Source organism: Cornus florida, unplaced genomic scaffold (genome assembly GCF_030987335.1).
Source record: "Cornus florida cultivar Cherokee Brave unplaced genomic scaffold, ASM3098733v1 CherokeeBrave_3.0.0_Hap2_Chr01, whole genome shotgun sequence".
NCBI classification, from domain to species: Eukaryota; Viridiplantae; Streptophyta; class Magnoliopsida; order Cornales; family Cornaceae; genus Cornus; species Cornus florida.
Window position 1 is genome coordinate 27186076 of NW_026775571.1, and position 19935 is coordinate 27206010.

General features: G+C 36.1%; 1 pseudogene; it reads left to right on the forward strand.

Annotated features, from left to right (window-relative positions):
- Positions 1-3315: 3315 nt before the first annotated feature.
- LOC132270220 (uncharacterized) overlaps positions 3316-19935 on the forward strand; it is a 48002-nt pseudogene continuing 31382 nt past the window's right edge.

Here is a 19935-nt window from a genome sequence, read left to right on the forward strand (position 1 = left end):
AGCATGCAGCAAAAACAAGTCAGGCAAGCCTAAAATGAAAAATTATATTCATTATCCCAAAACAGGCTGTTCATAAAAACAAAATACATGGCTCTACTTCCTCTTCGGATCGAAGGGAGTAAATTCAAAAGCATCCACTACATTAAGACTTGAGGTAGGAGGAGTTGAAGCCGCAGGAGCAGGGGAGCTAGGAGTACCCTTCAGGTGTGCCTTCACCATCTCGGCAAAGCGGATTTCAGCTTCCAAAGCCTCTGGCCCTTCATCGTATGGGAAGTGCACCCCTACTTTCTTGTCAAAGGCGTCTGGATCCATCGTCTTAGGGCCTGAGCCCTGATTATAGCCAAACCGGAACGCTTTAGCACTAGCCAGGTGCGCCAGACAAGAGTAGCGCCCCTGCATTTGCTTCCCCGCCTTGAAGCAAGTAGTAAGAGCCTCGGTCAGGCGTTGAACCTCGGCCTGAAGAGAATCCACCTTAGCCTCAGAGGCTGACAACTGCCTCTTATACGCATCCTTGGCTTCAGAAGCTATCTTCAAATTGGTAGAGGCAGTAGTGGCTCTCTTCTTTGCATTGTCAAGATCCTTTTCCAACTTCTTGATGGAGAGGGATTGAGCTTCAGCAGTGGCGCAGAGGGCCATGGTGTGGTATAGACTCTGTGTAACAGGGAAGCAAATATAAGCATAAATAGAAACATAAGCAAGTAAGAGTAACTTAATTCTGAAGGAGCAATGCGAACCTCTATGGCCTGGACTGGGGCAGAAGGGAGTAGTTGCTCCAACCCCATTTGGCTGATGGCTTCCTCGTCCTTTGGGAGCCACATTCCTCGAGCCACCGCCAGTGCAGCTGAAGGGTCTGTAATCACAGAATCCCCTGAGTGCAGAACTGACCTGTCAGCCCTGGTGAAGGAATGAGTCCAAGGAGCCCCAGTCTCAACTAGAACAAAGGCCCTGACTTCATCTTCAGGTTCGGCCTCTCCAGCCTTTTTCCCTCTGCTTTTAGAAGGGACCTTGCCCTTGCCAGAGGATGAGGGGTTGAGGCGAGATTTCTTCAATGGTGGTTCCTCAATCTCCACTTCATCCTCAGTTGATCCAATGATGACCAAGGGTTGGGCATCTTCGGCTTTCTTTTCTAAAGCCTCAGCCCTCTGTATCTCCTCCTCAGTCATGGGGAAACTGTCAAAGGATGGTAGAGACAGATCTATGAGGTCTGCAGCAACGGCACTGGAGGCAATGTCCTTGAGGTTTGAAGAAGTTAGCAGGTCCTCGATAGGCGAGGGGTCACTCCAGACTTGTTCCTCAAGAAAAGAAAGTCTGTTCCTTACTGCGGAGGATGGGAATGTAGCTGAAAAAACACCAAGAAACTCATAAATATGGCGAAATATTAAGACTTGGCAAGGAAAACAGCCAGAACACTTGGTATGAAGGGAGGTTAAATATTCTATACCTAATTTCCCGAATTTGCGCGGGATAGGGAGCGCAATTGATTGGGACACGAACCATTTTCCTTTAACTACAACCATCCTTTCTTTCCATTTCTTTTCGGATGAAGGGAGGTTTGTGCATATCCTCTGATGAAGGGGAGAAGTAAAAAAGAAGCGACCAGGCTCGGTCCCATGCTTAGATATATTGTAAGTAAGCAGAAGGTCGGCAAGGGTCAAATCCAGAGCCTCTAATTTCCGGCGCACCAACAGTGCCGAAAGGATGCGAAAGAAATTAGGATTTACCTGAAGGGGGGCAAGACCTAGTTTATTGAAAACTAAATGATAGAAGGGATGAAGAGGGAATCAGAGGGCGTTAAGGTGCCCTACCGAAAGAAGTAACTCACCCTCCTCAATTCCCTCGCCGGAGGTGAAATCGGCACCCTCGGGATATTCTGCAATTTCTACTCCCTCAGGAATATCAAATTCTTCCATTACCGAAGCAATAGAGAACTTGATGTGGCGAATAGAGATGATTGCTTTCTTCTCTTCATGGGTAAGAACATAATCAGAGCCTGAGGTGGATGTTTCGGTTGGAAGAGGGGAAGTACCTAATGGATTCAACGAAGGGCGATCTGTAGAAACCCTAGGAGGGGGAGCTCTAATGCGAACGGGGGAAGATGAAGGTGTGGATTCAGAATCCCCAAGGTCTACACGTTCGGGAGTAGATGAAGTACTCATAATGAAAGATTAAAGAGAAAGATGCGAAACTAACCTGACAAAGCGAAGGAAGCGATGGAATGAAGGACGCAGAAGTGCAGCAAGGGCAAATGTAACTCTTGCAAAATCTTGTGTGACGGAGTAATAATGAAAGACCACGAACCGTTTCTGAAGCAAAGTAAAAACCGGTTTCAATTCCCTCTTTAATAGGAGCCATCACTCAATTAAAAATGGAATTTGGGGCAAAGTGTGGAGGGAAAAAACTCCCTCCAATAAAAAGCGCACACGTCACCACTACCCATATCTACATTCCAAGGACATATAAGGCCCATCATGCTCAAGCCCAAGATGAGGGTATTTACAGCCCAAGACCATTGTTATTTGTCCTCCAACTTCCATCAAGACCGAATCAAGAAGTCATCAGCCCAGCTTATGAGTATTTAACATCCGGCCTGTTACTCAAGCCCAGCCGGATCAAAATATATTCGGCCCAAGAATGCACAAGTCCTACCATTTGAAGGATTTACTGTAGAAGGAAAATTCTGATAGGAAGTTCTGTACAAGGCAAGTTCTATGTATGGAAAATTCGACAATGGAAAAAACTCTATTAGAAAAGAATGGTTATATAAAAAGAATTGGAGGGCAAGCAACGCGAGTCCTACCATAATCTTGCAATCTTTTGTATATAAATAGAGGCTAAGACCTCCAATAAAGGATCAAGCAATTCTACGCTTCTCTACACACTGTTCTTATTTATTTTTATTGTTTTTGAGTGAGTTGTTTTATTTTTCTCAATCATTATTGGTTGGGCGAAATTTTGCACCTACAATAGAGAGAGAGAGAGAGAGAGAGAGAGAGAGAGATAGACAGGGATATGGATATACAATTCCATTTCCCAAAAAATCATGATACTGTAATTAGCAGCAGAAAATGTAGAGAAAAAAACCTTCCTTTAGCCGTTGGATGCACTGACAATCTGATTTGAACCCACGTGAATGCATCGGGGCTAGAATTCATTGGATCTATAATTTCCATTGTTCACTTTCCACTATAAAGGAACCACCAAACTTAGCACTGTGCGCTCCTAAAAACTGAAACCAAACAAATCCAAGCAAACTTTATTTCGCAGCTTCTCTCAATTCTGATAGAGAGAGAAAGTGTTCTAGAGAGAGAGAGAGAGATGGAAGCACAAGACAGTGAGTGTGACTGTGTGAATGGCATAAACATGCACGTAGCAGAAATGGGCCAAGGCCCAGTGGTCCTTTTCCTCCATGGCTTCCCTGAACTCTGGTACACATGGAGACACCAGATCCTCTACATGGCGGCCCACGGTTACCGGGCAGTGGCTCCGGACCTCCGCGGCTACGGCCACACCACCGGGGCCACCACCACCTCCGCCGCCGCCTACACCACCCTACAAATCGTCGGGATTTCATTGCCCTCCTCGACGCCGTGGCACCGGACCAAAGCCAAGTGTTCGTGGTGGGCCATGACTGGGGTGCAATCATAGCTTGGTGGTTGTGTTTGTACAGACCTGACAGAGTGAAGGCATTGGTGAATATGAGTGTTGTGTTCACGAATCACACCTAGAAGCCCCAAGAGGAAGCCCCTTGAGTCCTTGCGTGCCTACTATGGCAATGACTACTACATCTGCAGATTTCAGGTTCTCTCTCTATCTCATGCATATATGACAATCTTTGTTAGTATATCAAATATATTTGTAGATCTATTTTTGTTATCAATTGATATGGCAATTATTGGCAAAAATCTTATTGAATATTATTTATTAAAATTGCAGAAAAATAAATGGATCGTTACTCTTAATATTAGTGACATGTGAATATAATTTTCGTTTTTCTCTAAATTTATTTAAGTTTGAATTGTTGGAATTCATGAAACTTTAATTTTGCAGAAGTAAGGATCTTAGTGAAGTAAGATTAAATTATTTCTGCAACTATGGAACTATATATGTATATATATATATTTTAATGTAATTTGTCTGTGTATTGTAGCTATCTTCTACATTGCCATGTACCAAATCAAATGATTCATTAATATATATATATATTTTATGTAATTTGTCTGTGTATTGTAGTTATTTATAAGTGTCACATGGCATGGATTGTCCCGTGCACCAAATTCCCACCTTATTCTGTTGCTTCTTTTATGCATTCAATCAATTATTTTTGGGGATTGTACTATGATCTATTCAATATCTTCACATCACAAGTTGTCTAAGATTGCCAAGTGGAAGATCTAGTATTTACTCTCATAGTCTCATCAGACCAAAAATTCGTTAAAACATGGATTTGATTTAATGTTGACTTCAAATTTCAAAATAGTTTTTTTTTTTTTTTTTGTTACCTAAATTTCAAAATTGTAGTGGTACTCAGACGAATGACTTGCCGTGAATAGACTAACCAAATGATTTTTGATTAATTATTTATACTACATATAAGTAAAATACAAGTAAGTGGAAGACTCACCCACTTATTTCTTGCGTAAATGACCAATTAAAAACGGTAAAAAAATGAATCTTGTACCGAATAGTTGCATTGAATTGCTAAACCTATTATTTTTAATTGGTCATTTATGCAACAAATAAGGAAGTGTGACTTTCCACTTACTTGTATTTAGTATAAATAACTAATCAAAAACCATTAGGTTAGACTATTCACTTGTGAGTATTACTTCTGGAAATGAAAAATGATTCATAGCTGCATTGAATTGCTAGACTTAATGTTTTTAATTGGTCATTTATGCAACAAATAAGAAAGTGAGAGTACTCCACTTACTTGTATTTAATATAAATAATCAATCAAAAACCATCCGGTTAGACCACTCACACTACAAACAATTTATACATCTAATTCGTATATTTCAGCAAATGCGCTTGAAAAAACGCTTCTAGATAGCAAAAATAAATGCACTCGGAGACATTCTACATGGCTAACTGCATGCATGGTGTGCTCATTATTAATTGAGTAATAATATAAAGAGAATCTCATGACAAAAGCCACGAGCTCTTCTTATTAATAGATCTCAAAAGCTGTCTCGATTCAGTGGTTAGTCAACAAACAACTTTTGCCATGAGAGAGCTCTTTTAATAGCATCACTCTTTCAAATATGTTCTTATGAGACTAGTTTGAAATGGATTTAGAGAATCTTGTGATACTTAAAGAAGGATTTAGAGCTGCAAATTCTTAATTCTGATGCTCAAGTGTGAACTTCGGTTTTTATAGAAATGCTGATCACATATTTGGGTGAATTTGAAACTACCCTGTTGTTTACTTGTTTCAGGACTGAATGGATTCTTCTCATAACTTGTACCATCTTTACAGATTTATAAAATCAAAGTATAGTTCAACTGTTTTTATGATTTTTATTTATTTTTTTGTAAATATCTGCTGATCAAACTGTGAACGATGTAAAAAGTCCATATGAAAGATAGACAGATTGGTTAATTAGCCAATAATGTTTCAGGAACCAGGAGAAATAGAATCACAGTTTGCCCAGATTGGTACAAAAAGAGTTCTGGAGAATTTTCTGACATACCGCAGTACCGGCCCGCTTTATATACCTAAAGGTAAAGGGTTTGGAGATTCATCTAATGCTCCAATTGTATTGCCCTCTTGGTTGTCAAAAAAAGATGTTGATTATTATGCTTGCAAATATGAAAAGAGTGGCTTCACAGGAGGAGTGAATTACTACAGGGCTCTGGACCTGTAAGTTATTGGCTTCCAAACTTTTATTTCATTTGAGTGTAGTGATAGCTGAATCATGATGATATTAATATTAAGAAAAAAAGTTAAAAAAATATTCCATCACCATTCTGTGGCTTTGGCCTGTGTACAGCACCATGCTGTAGAATTTTTAGACACAATTAAATCTGTTTTCAACACGTTAAATGTACCTATTTCAACTAGATTTTATTTGTTGAAAAATAGAAATAATTTGTGTTTAAACATAATAAATGTGTTGAAAAGTAGAAGTAAATGTGTTGAAAACCATAATTACTGTGTTGACAAATTACAGCACCACTGCAACAGTAAATGTTTGAAATGAGAATGTGAATTGGCTTTGGCCCGTGTACAACACCGTGCTGTAGGATTTTTAGACATAATTAAAACTGTTTTCAACACGTTAAATGTACCTATTTCAGCCAAATTTTATGTGTTGGAAAACATAAATAATTTGTGTTTAAACACAATAAATGTGTTGAAAAGTAGAAGTAAATGTGTTGAAAACCATAATTACTATGTTGACAAATTACAGCACCACTACAACAGTAAATCTGGGAGCCTGAAATTGAACTTGCTAAGGACAGTTTTTCTGGTTCTTGTCCAGTCCCATGTTGTTGATTTCTCAGTACTTGAAACATTCAAAAAAGTACCTTAATGAGAACCACTAACTTTATTTTTTTTCTTTGTTGTAGAAACTGGGAACTAAATGCACCATGGACTGGGGCTCAAGTAAAAGTACAAGTCATGTTTGTTGTGGGTGACCTTGACATGACCTATAATTCCCCAGGCACAAAGGACTATATACACAAAGGTCAGTTCAAGAAAGACGTTCTCTTTTTGCAGGATGTAGTTGTAATGGAAGGGGTGGGACATTTTATCCTAGAAGAAATGCCTGAAGAGATCAACAAACACATCTATGATTTCGTCCGCAAATTTTCCTAGACACTACGTACTGTGTGTTAGTTTATGCATAGCTATTACGTGTGAGGGACGTGTGCGATTCTTGGACAAGTTTTTTTAAGTGACAGTAATATTAATAAAAGTATTCTATCATTTTCTCTGATTGCATTCATATACTTGTATGATGGGGTCATGAGTAGAAATATCGAATTTGTTTTTGTATTGACTCATTTTTGTCATTGATAACTTTCTTCGCCTTCTTGTGTATCATGGAATTTGCATTGGACTAGCTGAAGGAGATGCAAGCTAGATGTGGACTTGATGATTAAAATGTAAGTCAGCATCCTGTCAAAGGTCTTGATGATTAAAATGTATGACAGAACAGAACTGTATGAGGAGTGTCCATAAATCTGTCTTTTGATAAATGTCACCCTGATCATTTCATTTTATTTTCATTTTCCTTCATCTCTTTCCTTGGAAACAATCAGGTATTATTTGTGCGCCATAAAAACAGAAATTGACAAGTCTAAGCAACCAAATTCTTGGTTCACACCCCACGTACTATTTGCTTGAGAGAGAGAGAGAGAGAGAGAGAGAGAGAGAGAGAGAGAGGTGTATGAGATAGAGCACCAGATGGTAACTGTGTAGGGAAACGTGCTAGTTTAAAAACTTTTCGAGGAAGTTTAATTCATAAATCTTGATTCATCACATAGAGACAAGTTTTATGTAAAAATAAAACATGATGTATCATTCAATTAAAAGATTGAATACTTACATCAAGATTTGAGTAAACCTTAGATCTCTCCTGTAAAGTGAATGTTCTCACTTATTGTAAATCCCTTTTACTAGACACCTTTTCCATGGATCTCCATCTTTTTTGTAATGGTCTTACCTTTAGGAATCACTCATAAGCCTCCATGAATGACCTTGGAAAATTAGGCTTGTGGGAGCCTCTATTAGATGAGAACACTAACTCTAATTTTCTAGAGAGAGAAAATTTATTCCTTTTTCCTTCTTTCCAAAAATCACCCCCAAAATATACATAGACTATGTATATTTATAGGCAACATAAAAATAAAGAAAAGGAAACAACAAATCTTTCTCAATCTCTAATTCATATGTCTCAAATCTAATATGATTCCAATATCAAGTTAGGCTATGAGTGAGAATCCATTGGGCCTATTATTTTATTGGCTACAATGAATTAATAATTGGCCCAGTCTATGGACCCAATTCAATTAATTCATAAATTAATTTCTACTCCACTAAAAGAAATTAATTGAACTCCAATTAAATAATAAATATCCTCTAAGTCAATATTGCACTTTGACCCCTCTATTCTTAATTAGTTATCAGATAAATAAAGCCATCAATCCGACTACTTAATTAATATATTTATTTTGGTACCATTGATTATTTCTGGCTCGATCACAATAAAACATTTGTTTGACAAAAATAATAATTTAAATAAATAAATATATAATAAATCATTTTGTCTAAAAACACACGAAGGCCTTCGAATTTACTTTGTGATCAACCATAATCAATACAAAATAAATACAAGTAGCAATGATGCAAATATTGAAAATATAACCCTCTAACTATTAATTACATAACTACCCAAAGTGTCGGTCTAATGATCCCGAAGAATCCGCCGAACAAATCAAAGTAATTATTAATTAATAAAAGAGTTTATACTTTTCTCATGCTTAAGAGTCAAATGCCATGACGGTGATAGGGAGTAATTGCATACGACGGCTCTCGCAATATATCTCAACCTAACGCGAATCCAATTCAAGTCTTAATTAATTATGAGTCCATCCATAATTACTGATTATGAACAATTTGTGATTACTATTTATATATCATGCATTGATTGCCATCACATACATATATATAAATATCTCTTATAATCAAATGGACACTATCAATTCTATAATGAATCGAAATATAATACATTGAATTCACCAATTGTATAAAACATAAATATTTCAGAAACGTCAGGAACATATGTCACTTTAATCCAAATAAGAATTTGCTATGCTAGGACATATAAATCCCAACAGCTCCCACTTGCCCTCATAGCCAATTCAAATTGCACCTAACTCCAATGTTATCCAGATGATAATCAATAATTATTGATCAATGACACCTTTGATAATGGATCAACAAAGTTGTGTTCCAATGCAATGTTCTAGCTACAAGTACATTTTCTTGCCGGACAATATCATGTAGAACATGATACTTCCTCTCAGTGTATCTTGTTCCTCTATAGAACCTTGGGACATTGGTTTGGACTACTTCTACACTATTGTCGCAATATAGCTTGATAGGCAGGCTAGCATGCTCCACAACCTCTAAATCAGTGAGATCAAACCAAAAGGCTTCCTTTGCCGCCTTTAAGGCTACAATATATTCCACCTGCAGGTTTGAGTCAGCAGTTGAAATCTGCTTAACAATCTACCAACTGATTTCCCTTTCATTAAGTGAACATACACTAAGTCATGAACCTCATAGTATCTACTTCTGATTGAAAATCAGAATTAGCATACCTGACTAGGACCATATCAACACATCCATAAATGAGTATGATATCATTGGTTCTCCTTAGGTACTTAATGATATTTTTCACAACAGACCAGTTATCAAGTCCAGAATTGGACTGATATCTACTGACTATCCCTACTATGTAGTAGATGTCCTGTTTAGTATAGACCATGGCATATATGAGACTCCCATATGCCAAAGCATATAGTTCCAGTCTCATTTGCTCAATCTCCTCTGCTAGTCTTGGAAAACTACTTACTAGAGAGAGCAATCCGTATTAATAAAGCAAAAACTCATCCTTTGAGTTATACATACCAAACCTGGTCAAAACTTTATCAATGTAGGATTATTAAGATAAGCCTATTTTCTTTTTAACCCGATCTTGCAAAAGCTTGATCCTAGGAATATAGCTTATATCTTGAAAAATCCTTCATTTAAAAGTAATTGAACAACTACCTCTTTATTGATGACAAACCTTCCACATCATTCTATATGAGTAGGATGTCATCAATATATATAGAATCAGAAAAATAATAACATTCCCTTGTACACTCATAATTTATTCACTAAGAAATCTTCTGGTATCTTTTTATAGATTAACTTGCATTCCATAGGAATCACCCTACTAGAAAGTTTTACAAAATCCCAGAATTTATTAGAATACATAGATTCCAACTCTGATTTCATAGTAACTCGCCAAAACGATCTGTATCCATATCGGTTCACGCTTCCGTGTAGCTTACTGGGTCCAACTCATATTTAACAGGGATGTCCATAACGGTCTCACCTAAAAACATGATTCTGTCAGATTAGATAATTATCCTCCCACTACATCAATGTACCGATGAAGGAATCTGTGTACTAGACGATGCTGACGCATCAATAGGGAATTCATCTATAATTCTAAATCTCTATACAAAGTGTGTTCATATGTGGTACATCTAGTAGTCATACCATATTCTCTAACACTATGCTACTAGGTATGTGATTCATAATATGATTCTCCTATAGATAAACAATGAGTGTAAACAATCAACTTTTATCATTGAGATCATAAAATAATCCGTCCTAGTGACTTTTAGAGTAGTTATCAAATCTATCATGCGTATAATCTGTTTCCAACTTACTTATCCATATCAAGCGCACATGTGCAAGACTACCCCATATGCGCATGTGATTCAAACTAAGATTTAGTCAAAAACACAGCTCAACGGTATCCTTGAGACAGACTAAGATGGAATGCAGTTCATAATGCGCATCGATGTCATTAACGCTAAACTCTTAAATGAAAGAGATAATGTGGCATAACTGATCATAGATCTAACCATGTTAAGTGGAATTCTGTTATTCCTATTTGACACCTAAATGCATTTAGCGTCAATTGCGGAAAACTGGTACACAACACTCTCATTGACCATATAGTCTTTGCACTATCCTAAGAAATACTCATATCCTCGATCAGATCGAAATGTCTTGATAAATTTACCTAATCTGTGCTCCACATCAGTCTTGACCCTCTCGGAATATACCAAAAGTATAAGACTTGTGTCGCAACACGTAAATTTATCCAAAACGTGAGTAATCTTGCTTGGATGTTCACAAGACCACACGTGTCTGTGTGTACTGACTCCAATTGTTCTTTATGTCTATTTCATTTGGCTGATTAAGCCCTTAGAGTTATCTATCCTTCAAAACAGGATTCACAAGTTTGGTTTAGGCTCCTCTGCCTCACTAGGTAATAAACCTTCTTTGACCAATCTTTGACTCTCATTTTGATTGATTAGAACCCAAAAATTGACACCAAAAAATACAATGAGTCAGGAATAACAAATTTTCTCTTAACATTCAATCTAGAGATGCAACATTAGTTTCTACATCCTGCAAATCTTAAGATTTTGTGATTATAGTATATTAACCATCTTTCAATGCACCAGAAGTAATCGCATATCTATTCAATTTTATAAAACCAATTTTACAAAATAACAACACAGTTTTTATAAACCACAAGTGAAACAAGAATAAGATATCGTCTAACTTCTGTGCATAAAGATAGTTCTCTAATACTAATATCCTCATACTCTCTAATTTCAGATGTAAAACTCCCACTGACTTAGCTACAACCTTGACATCAGGTCAGGTACAAATATTTTCCATATCATCGAGGCTTCTGGATTCCTGAAATCCTTGCAACAAATTGCAAAAATGTTTAGTGGCTCCAGAATCTATCCATCAAGAATTAATAGATACAACCACATAACATGGCTCAATGATTAAATATATATTTTCCTATGCCACGTCATTGCTTAGACAGTTCGTCCTTTAGTGTCTTCGTTAGTAGCAAAAGAAACAATTTAATTTGCCCTCAACATACACTACCTTATTCCCTTTAACCTTTTGGATACCCATGTTTTGTGCTAGCCTAGTCCTATTATCATCCTTCTTCTTTACTTTGCCCTTCCATTTGGGCCTAGAAGAAGATGATATAGACTAGGTTAGATTAATAGGATTGCCTATACTTTTGATTATTCCTATATATGTTACCAATTCTATAAGAATATAGCGAGTGAGAACTCAAACTTATTCCTTATTTAGTTCACTCTGGAAAAACCGAACCACTTTGGTAACAAAGCAATAATCATATCAACTTGAAACTTACCACCCAAGTCAGCCCTATTAATCTCCAGCTAATTTTTAAATAATAAACAATCATTTTCCAAAATTCCATTTCATACTGGAGTTCCTTAGGCTATCTTGATGCTATTCAAGTCTGACATAGTACTTTGGCATACTCTCTATCTAATCTCACCAAAACATCTTATTGACATTTAACATGATGCTTCAAGAAAATAAAATAATGTAAATGTTAGCTTTTGAGCGTATTCGAGGTAAACTCTAGAATGTTACACCAAGTCATCTCATTTGCCCTATTTCACTTATTCAAAGCATTAATGTTCTCTTGGGTATCTTAAAGTAAAAGGATTAGGTTTAGGAGTAATAAATATATTTGTACCCTTACGTTGTGAATAAAATATCTAAGTTCCTTTCCCGGTCAATATTAATAAGGTCCAGTTACATTGAATATGTAAGCAAGCAGATAAACTGAATTAGACATAATTAATCTGAATATAAATGCATTCATACAATATGCAAGGTGAATTATTAATATTGTCATGCATATTTAAATCTCAATCGAACAAGAGATCATTATCATTATTGGTGAACAATCCCTTTTAATTAATGCGGGTCCCTCAACTCTGTAGCATAATAAATCAACCAATCAATATGTCAATAACTTATCCTGTTGGAGGAGTTCATTATTACTATTGTAAAGATTCATTTGCTATTAGGTGAGCACTTCCATTAAAATAATAATATGTGGGTCCCTTAACCACTGCATGAAAAATCGGATAACCAATACGCCAATAACTTATTCGGTTGGCGAAGTTCATTATTGCTATTGGCACGCAAATCCCATCATTTCCATATCTCTTAAGACAATGCCTTGCCTATTTATATGGAATGATTCCTGATTTAGTTTAGCCTTTTCTAAAATCACCTAGTGTAGACCACTCCGTTGGGGAGCTAACACTATTGATTTTAGATTGAGTGTATAACGTTATTAAAGTTCTAATGAAAAATAAAACATTAAATATCTTGTCATTATAATCTAGACTCTTTAAATCATGCGTAGGGTCTTATTTTTAAAGATCTAATTACAATGAACATTTAATATTTTTATTTTCATGAGACAACCATTCTTGTAATATTAAGACTCTTCAAATCATGTGTGGGGCCTTATTTTTGAAGATATAATTACAATGGTTTTAATAACGAAGGCCATGGGGTAATGTATACAAATCCCTGCTCCCACTCAATTTTTAATCATTCATAATTAGGGTTTTCATTTTATTCAAATACATGATATGATGCATGCTAAACGTCTTGATTTTAATCCAATTAAATTTAGAAAATATTTGGACTTTAAATGATTCACTAATATTTAATTTGAAGCACACTTTAAAAATAATTTACAAAAATAAATTTTCGTTTCCCAATAAGTGCCCTCAAATTTATTAGTAATCAAATTCAATTAATTTTCATAATTTTATTAATATAAATCAAGTCATTTAATTAAATATCATGGATCCAATGCATGAATAATAATTAATCAACAATTATCTATCCCATGCATCACATAAATAATCAAACTACAGACAGAAGCAATTTAAATGGCCAATGGATTCAACTTTTAACATTTAATTACTCTAAGTATTGTACAGGCGTCCTCCAACAACTTGTAAACACCTGTAGGGAGTTGGTACGCGCTTACGGAGGCAAAACAGCACTTGGAATGCGCCCGGAGGGCCCCACACGCGCTCACACACGCCTGGGGCATGCACCAGGTAATGGCACGCGCTCCCACGCGCCCCCACTCACTGGGACGCGCCTGTGGTGCGTGGGACGCGCCCCCACGCGCCTCCACGCGCATGGGAACAATTTCCCTTGGCTGGCGCGTGATATCCACGCACCAGCCCATGTCCACCTCCTGGCGCGTGTTCCACACGCGCCAGGTGCACTTCCTTGCGCCGCATGGGATAACTTCCCATCATCCAAAAGCTCAGATTCCAGTTGCACCATATAATTGTGTTCCGCGAAGCATGTGATCATCAGTCCTTCTATCTCCGGCCAATACCTCGCCATTGGCAATTTTCCGGTTGCCAGAAAAATGCCGAAAATTAAATTAAGCCTAAAAAAATTCCAGAAAAATTCCAAAAAATTCAGAAAAATTCCAAAAAATTACTGGAGCATAATTTAACCCTTTCGGACCCTCTTGAAGCTTCATAACATCCTTTGATGAATATTATATGGCTTTAAAAATATTTACAATTTGAAATACAATGGAAAAAATTAAATTACATCATTGAACTTTCAAACGACTAAATCAAAGCCTTAATTACATTCATCCAAAAATAAAATTACATTCAATTGACCTATAAGTTTCATCCATGGCCCAAACACGTATCATTATCCATTCACAATTATACATACATCATCATGTATCAATATATTAAATCATACATCAATATATATATATATATATAATTTGGATCCATGATGATGATTTTCGTAAAAAAACATGATCTCTAGTAATGAATCAAACCATGCTCTGATACCACTGTAGGGAAACGTGCTAGTTTAAAAACTTTTCGAGGGATTTTAATTCATAAATCTTGATTCATCACATAGAGACAAGTTTTATGTAAAAATAAAACATGATGTATCATTCAATTAAAAGATTGAATACTTACATCAAGGTTTGAGTAAACCTTATATCTCTCCTCTAAAGTGAATGTTCTCACTTATTGTAGATCCCTTTTGCTAGACACCTTTTCCATGGATCTCCATCTTCTTGGTAATGGTCTTACCTTTAGGAATCACTCATAAGCCTCCATGAATGACCTTGGAAAACTAGGCTTGTGGGAGCCTCTATTAGATGAGAACACTAACTCTAATTTTCTAGAGAGAGAAAATTTATTCATTTTTCCTTCTTTCCAAAAATCACCCCCAAAATATACATAGACCATGTATATTTATAGGCAACATAAAAATAAAGAAAAGGAAACAACAAATCCTTCTCAATCTCTAATTCATATGTCTCAAATCTAATAGGATTCCAATATCAAGTTGGGCTATGAGTGAGAATTCATTGGGCCTATTATTTTATTGGCTACAATGAATTAATAATTGGCCCAGTCTATGGACCCAATTCAATTAATTCATAAATTAATTTCTACTCCACTAAAAGAAATTAATTGAACTCCAATTAAATAATAAATAACCTCTAAGTCAATATTGCACTTTGACCCCTCTATTCTTAATTAGTTATCAGATAAATAAAGCCATCAATCCGACTACTTAATTAATATATTTATTTTGGTACCATTGATTATTTCTGGCTCGATCACAATAAAACATTTGTTTGACAAAAATAATAATTTAAATAAATAAATATATAATAAATCATTTTGTCTAAAAACACACGAAGGCCTTCGAATTTACTTTGTGATCAACCATAATCAATACAAAATAAATACAAGTAGCAATGATGCAAATATTGAAAATATAACCCTCTAACTATTAATTACATAACTACCCAAAGTGTCGATCTAAGGATCCCGAAGAATCCGCCGAACAAATCAAAATAATTATTAATTAATAAAAGAGTTTATACTTTTCTCATGCTTAAGAGTCAAATGCCATGACGGTGATAGGGAGCAATTGCATACGACGGCTCTCGCAATATATCTCAACCTAACGCGGATCCAGTTCAAGTCTTAATTAATTATGAGTCCATCCATAATTACTGACTATGAACAATTTATGATTACTATTTATATATCATGCATTGATTGCCATCACATACATATATATAAATATCTCTTGTAATCAAATGGACACTATCAATTCTATAATGAATCAAAATATAATACATTGAATTCACCAATTGTATAAAACATAAATATTTCAGAAACGTCAGGAACATATGTCACTTTAATCCAAACAGGAATTTGCTATGCCAGGACATATAAATCCCAACAAACTGTGTGTAGGGGTTCATTTTGTAACACAATAAAATATATAAAATGTGGTGATATTTTAACCACAAATATAAAGGTTACAGAGAATGAGTTGGATGAAGAAGGAGAAGAGACTGATCAACTGAGATCCAGGTGGAGGTAGGCAGAATATGGTTGTAGTTGTGACAAGAGTCTCTGATTGAATGCCTTCTCAAAGAGTGGTATTTATAGGACCTGGACCTTCTTAGTATTACCCAACAATCCATCATATGTCTTGTCCTTTGCCTCATGCGTACCTGGGTAGGTATGATGGCGCTTGGATCCTAAGAGGTCACTCCCCCCCCCCCCCACCCCGTTTTTTTTTTTTAAGAGTAGAGGAATATTTTTTATAAATATAAACAATATGATACAAAAATATCATCCCTATTACAATCATCCCCTAAGGGAAAAAGACAGAAAAACCTTACCTTCATTTAGGTTTTCCTTCTCTGTAAGGTTATGCCTCTCTTATCTTGAACATTAAATGCGTTTTGTTATTATTTGATCGGCGGTAGCCGAACTCATAATGATAATGTCAGAGCATTAAATCTGATGTCATATGTCCACTGTCTCGTATCAAGCCTCTTTGCAAGTGTGAGGCATCCTCTAGCTTCTCATCCACCAATCCAAAATCTTTAAAAGTATCCCAAAGTGAGGTCCCAAGCATCCGAGAAGGCCCTACCTTCATTTTGTATTCTACTTTAGCCAAATTCCAATAGTGCTTGTGGCCTCCTCGGTAAACATTTCCAATATTCTTCCACAACCTCCTCCGAAGAAACTGAGGCCATACCATTACTGGAGGAAAGAGGAGCCGGCTAAGTAAGGTGGGGGAGGTAGCGGCGGAGGATCTATTGGTAGTAGGTCCGTGGTGCTGGCAGAAATATGGACAGAAGCCCATCAAATGCTCACTTCATCCTCGAAGCTACTATAAATGTGGCAGTGACACCAATAAGTGTCCGTCGAGGAAACATGAGTGAGATGTAAAATCTGTAATTGGCATATTTTGGAGATCAAAACAAGTCTATATCGAGTTATAATTTTTCATCTATTATTGAGTCTCGATTTTGGAAGCGGAAAATGGATATCTCGGTTCAATAATGAACAACATTTAGTCAAGGTAAGTGTGTGAGGATCGTTTAAAATAGGTTTGAAATTGGAAGAGAGCAATTTGGGTTTTCACATATTGAACCGGTTGCATATAAAATAGAACTAGTTGCACTTTTTTTTTAACCAAGATAAGCACTCGGGATATTTTCAACTGGTTGCATTTAGAATTGAACCGGCTGCATTTTGCAGCAAAAATGGCACTCGGGAAAAATAGAACTGGTTGCATTATAAATAGAAACGGTTGCATTTCTCCAGAACCAAAAAGGAAAGTTTTGTTTTTACCAACTTGAATTACATTTTTTATCTGAATTAAAGGACATCAGAGCACGAAATTCAAGGTGTTTTCTAACCCTAATAGGATTATCTAATTCTCTATATAGACTTAAATTCACACATAATTATTCAAGGCTTTTTCTTTGCAAAATTCAAAACCCTAGAAAGCAATTTTGTGTGACATTTTTTAGAGTTTATTATTTTTTCTATTTTTGAGAGCACAAACCTATCACTGAGTGATTTAGGTCGTTGTTCATTATTCGATCGGGATTTGTATGATTGAAGATTCTAACTACCAACGGGCCAGTGGCCTAGAGGTATCAACCTCTTACCTCCCAAAGGGAGGTCAGGGATTCAAGTCTCAAAAAAGACATGTGTGTGTGAGTACCAACTAGGGGGAAAAAAAAAAAAGGTTCTATTGCTACTAATTGTCAAACAGATTTGTCATCTACTTTAGACATTCAATTTTTGAAGAAAATGAGGAGAAGATAACATTTTGAAGGGATCAAAACATTCATGCAATGTTGGTTTATCTACCAACAATCCTTGTATAAAGATCAAGAGTAAGCCTGAGGTCAAGAGTTGTTGGACGGAAGAGTCGTAAAGTCAGGGATTATCAGTAATTCATTTTTGGTAGAATGATAGGGTGTGAGCCTAAGTTAGAGTCCATTGTACTTTGCTTCAAACATTGTGGATCTTTTTGCTCAGGACACTATAAGTCCTCGAGGTTTTTTTCCAGAACGATTGGTCTCTTCTGCCAATCAAGGTTTCCTCGTTAAAAATCCGATGTCATCTCTCAAAATTTATTTACTTTACTTGCATTTATTGCTTTATGGGTTTGATTTTAGTTTTATTTTAGTAAAAATTAAAATAAGCAAAAATTGAAAAAGGAGCAAGTGAGACCTATTCACCCCCTCTAGGTTATTTTTAATACAAACTTTCACATCCATTCTGCATTGTGAAACTCAAATTTGGTATTAGAGACATCCTCTACACATTGAGTTGTTCCTTGTGGAATAATTTTTTTTTAAAAAAAAAAAAAAAAAATTATTTTTGTTTTCAGAAAATTAATATGGATAGCATTATTAGGGAAGGTGGATCTTTTTAACAAACTCCATTATTTGAAATAGGAAAGATGGTTGTTTCTAAAGGTCAGAGTATTTGCGTGGTAGTTAAGCAATAATATAATAGTTTTAATATGTCCAAAGATAAAGATGATACACTCAATAGACCTTCAGATGACTACAAGATTTTTGAGAAAGAAAAGTTTGTTAAAACCCATTAACTAACTTATGGTTCAGGATATTAGAATGGAAGAAGATGAAACTTTTTCTGAGTTTTATCTTAAACTAATGGACATTGTTACTTGTTCTCAAAACCTAGGTAGAGAAATAAGTGAACAAAAAATTGTCAGGAAAATTTTGAGATCCTTCCCAACAAGGATTCTTACAGTCATAGAAGCAATAGAACAAACCAGATGTAATGAGCCTGTCATTTTCATTCCTTTCTTTTTCCCTGCTTTTAAGGATTTTTTTTTTTCGTTTATGTTTTCCTTTCTGAGTCCGAGTTTTGACCCTTCAGATCATCGTGAGTGCTCGTGAATAGTTTCTGACACTTATTCTTTTGGGAGATTGGTATCATTCTTGTGAAGATCATGTCATCTCCTTTCTTTTTTTTCGGACATTTTTCTTTTTTGTCTTTTTCGTCTTTTTCCCGTTTGTTACTTCTTTCACATAACCTCACTTTTTGAGCTCAGATTTGATTTCTGACTTCATGTACTTTCATTCCATTTGGTTTCCATGAAATGTGTATCTTTGTTTTTGTAGAAAAGTACGCTGGTCGTTCACTGTGTCCGTAGGGGTATGGATGTAAAGTTTCTTCAAAAACATTCTTCTTTCTTGGGGTATTTTTCGTAAATATCTTTTGAAGATATTTTGCTTTAGGGGTTTTTAAGAAAGTATCTTTTGGAAGATATTTTCATTTTGGGTCGTTTGTGTAATTTCCCTTTTTTATTGGGGCCTTTGTGCAATTAACGAAAGTTAATGCCAAGAGTCTAGTTTTGGGCTTGGATCCTTGTACGGGCTTCATTTTCACTTTTTGTCGAGTCGCGTACTCTTAGAATTGTCTTCCAGTCATTTTTCTCAGTTTTTGAGTTTTTGACCCCGGTTGCCACCGAACTTGTCGGGGCATATCTTTCTGTTCAGGACTTGGTTTTCGACTCCGTTTATTCCTTTGTTCATGTCTTTTCATGTCGGTTCATTTTTGTTCATGGACTTTTCCCATTTGAGCGCGTCTGCGCAGTTTTCACTTTTCAGGGCTGTGAGGAGCCCGTTCGGGGGTTATTTTTTGAAATATTATAAATAGGGGGAGGAGAAGGAAATTTTTAGATCATTTCTCTCTACCCACGGTTGAGGGCTGCACCCCTCCTTCTCTTCTTTTTCCTTTTTCCTTCTCTCCTCCATTTCATCTCCTTAACCTTTGATTCTTCCCTCGCTAATAATGTAATGACCCGGTCATTTTCTTCCTTTCCCTTTCTCGGATTTTCACGGATTTTTTTTTTTCGTTGATCTTTCCCTTTCTGAGTTTGGTTTCTCGTCACTTAGTGTCATGTCT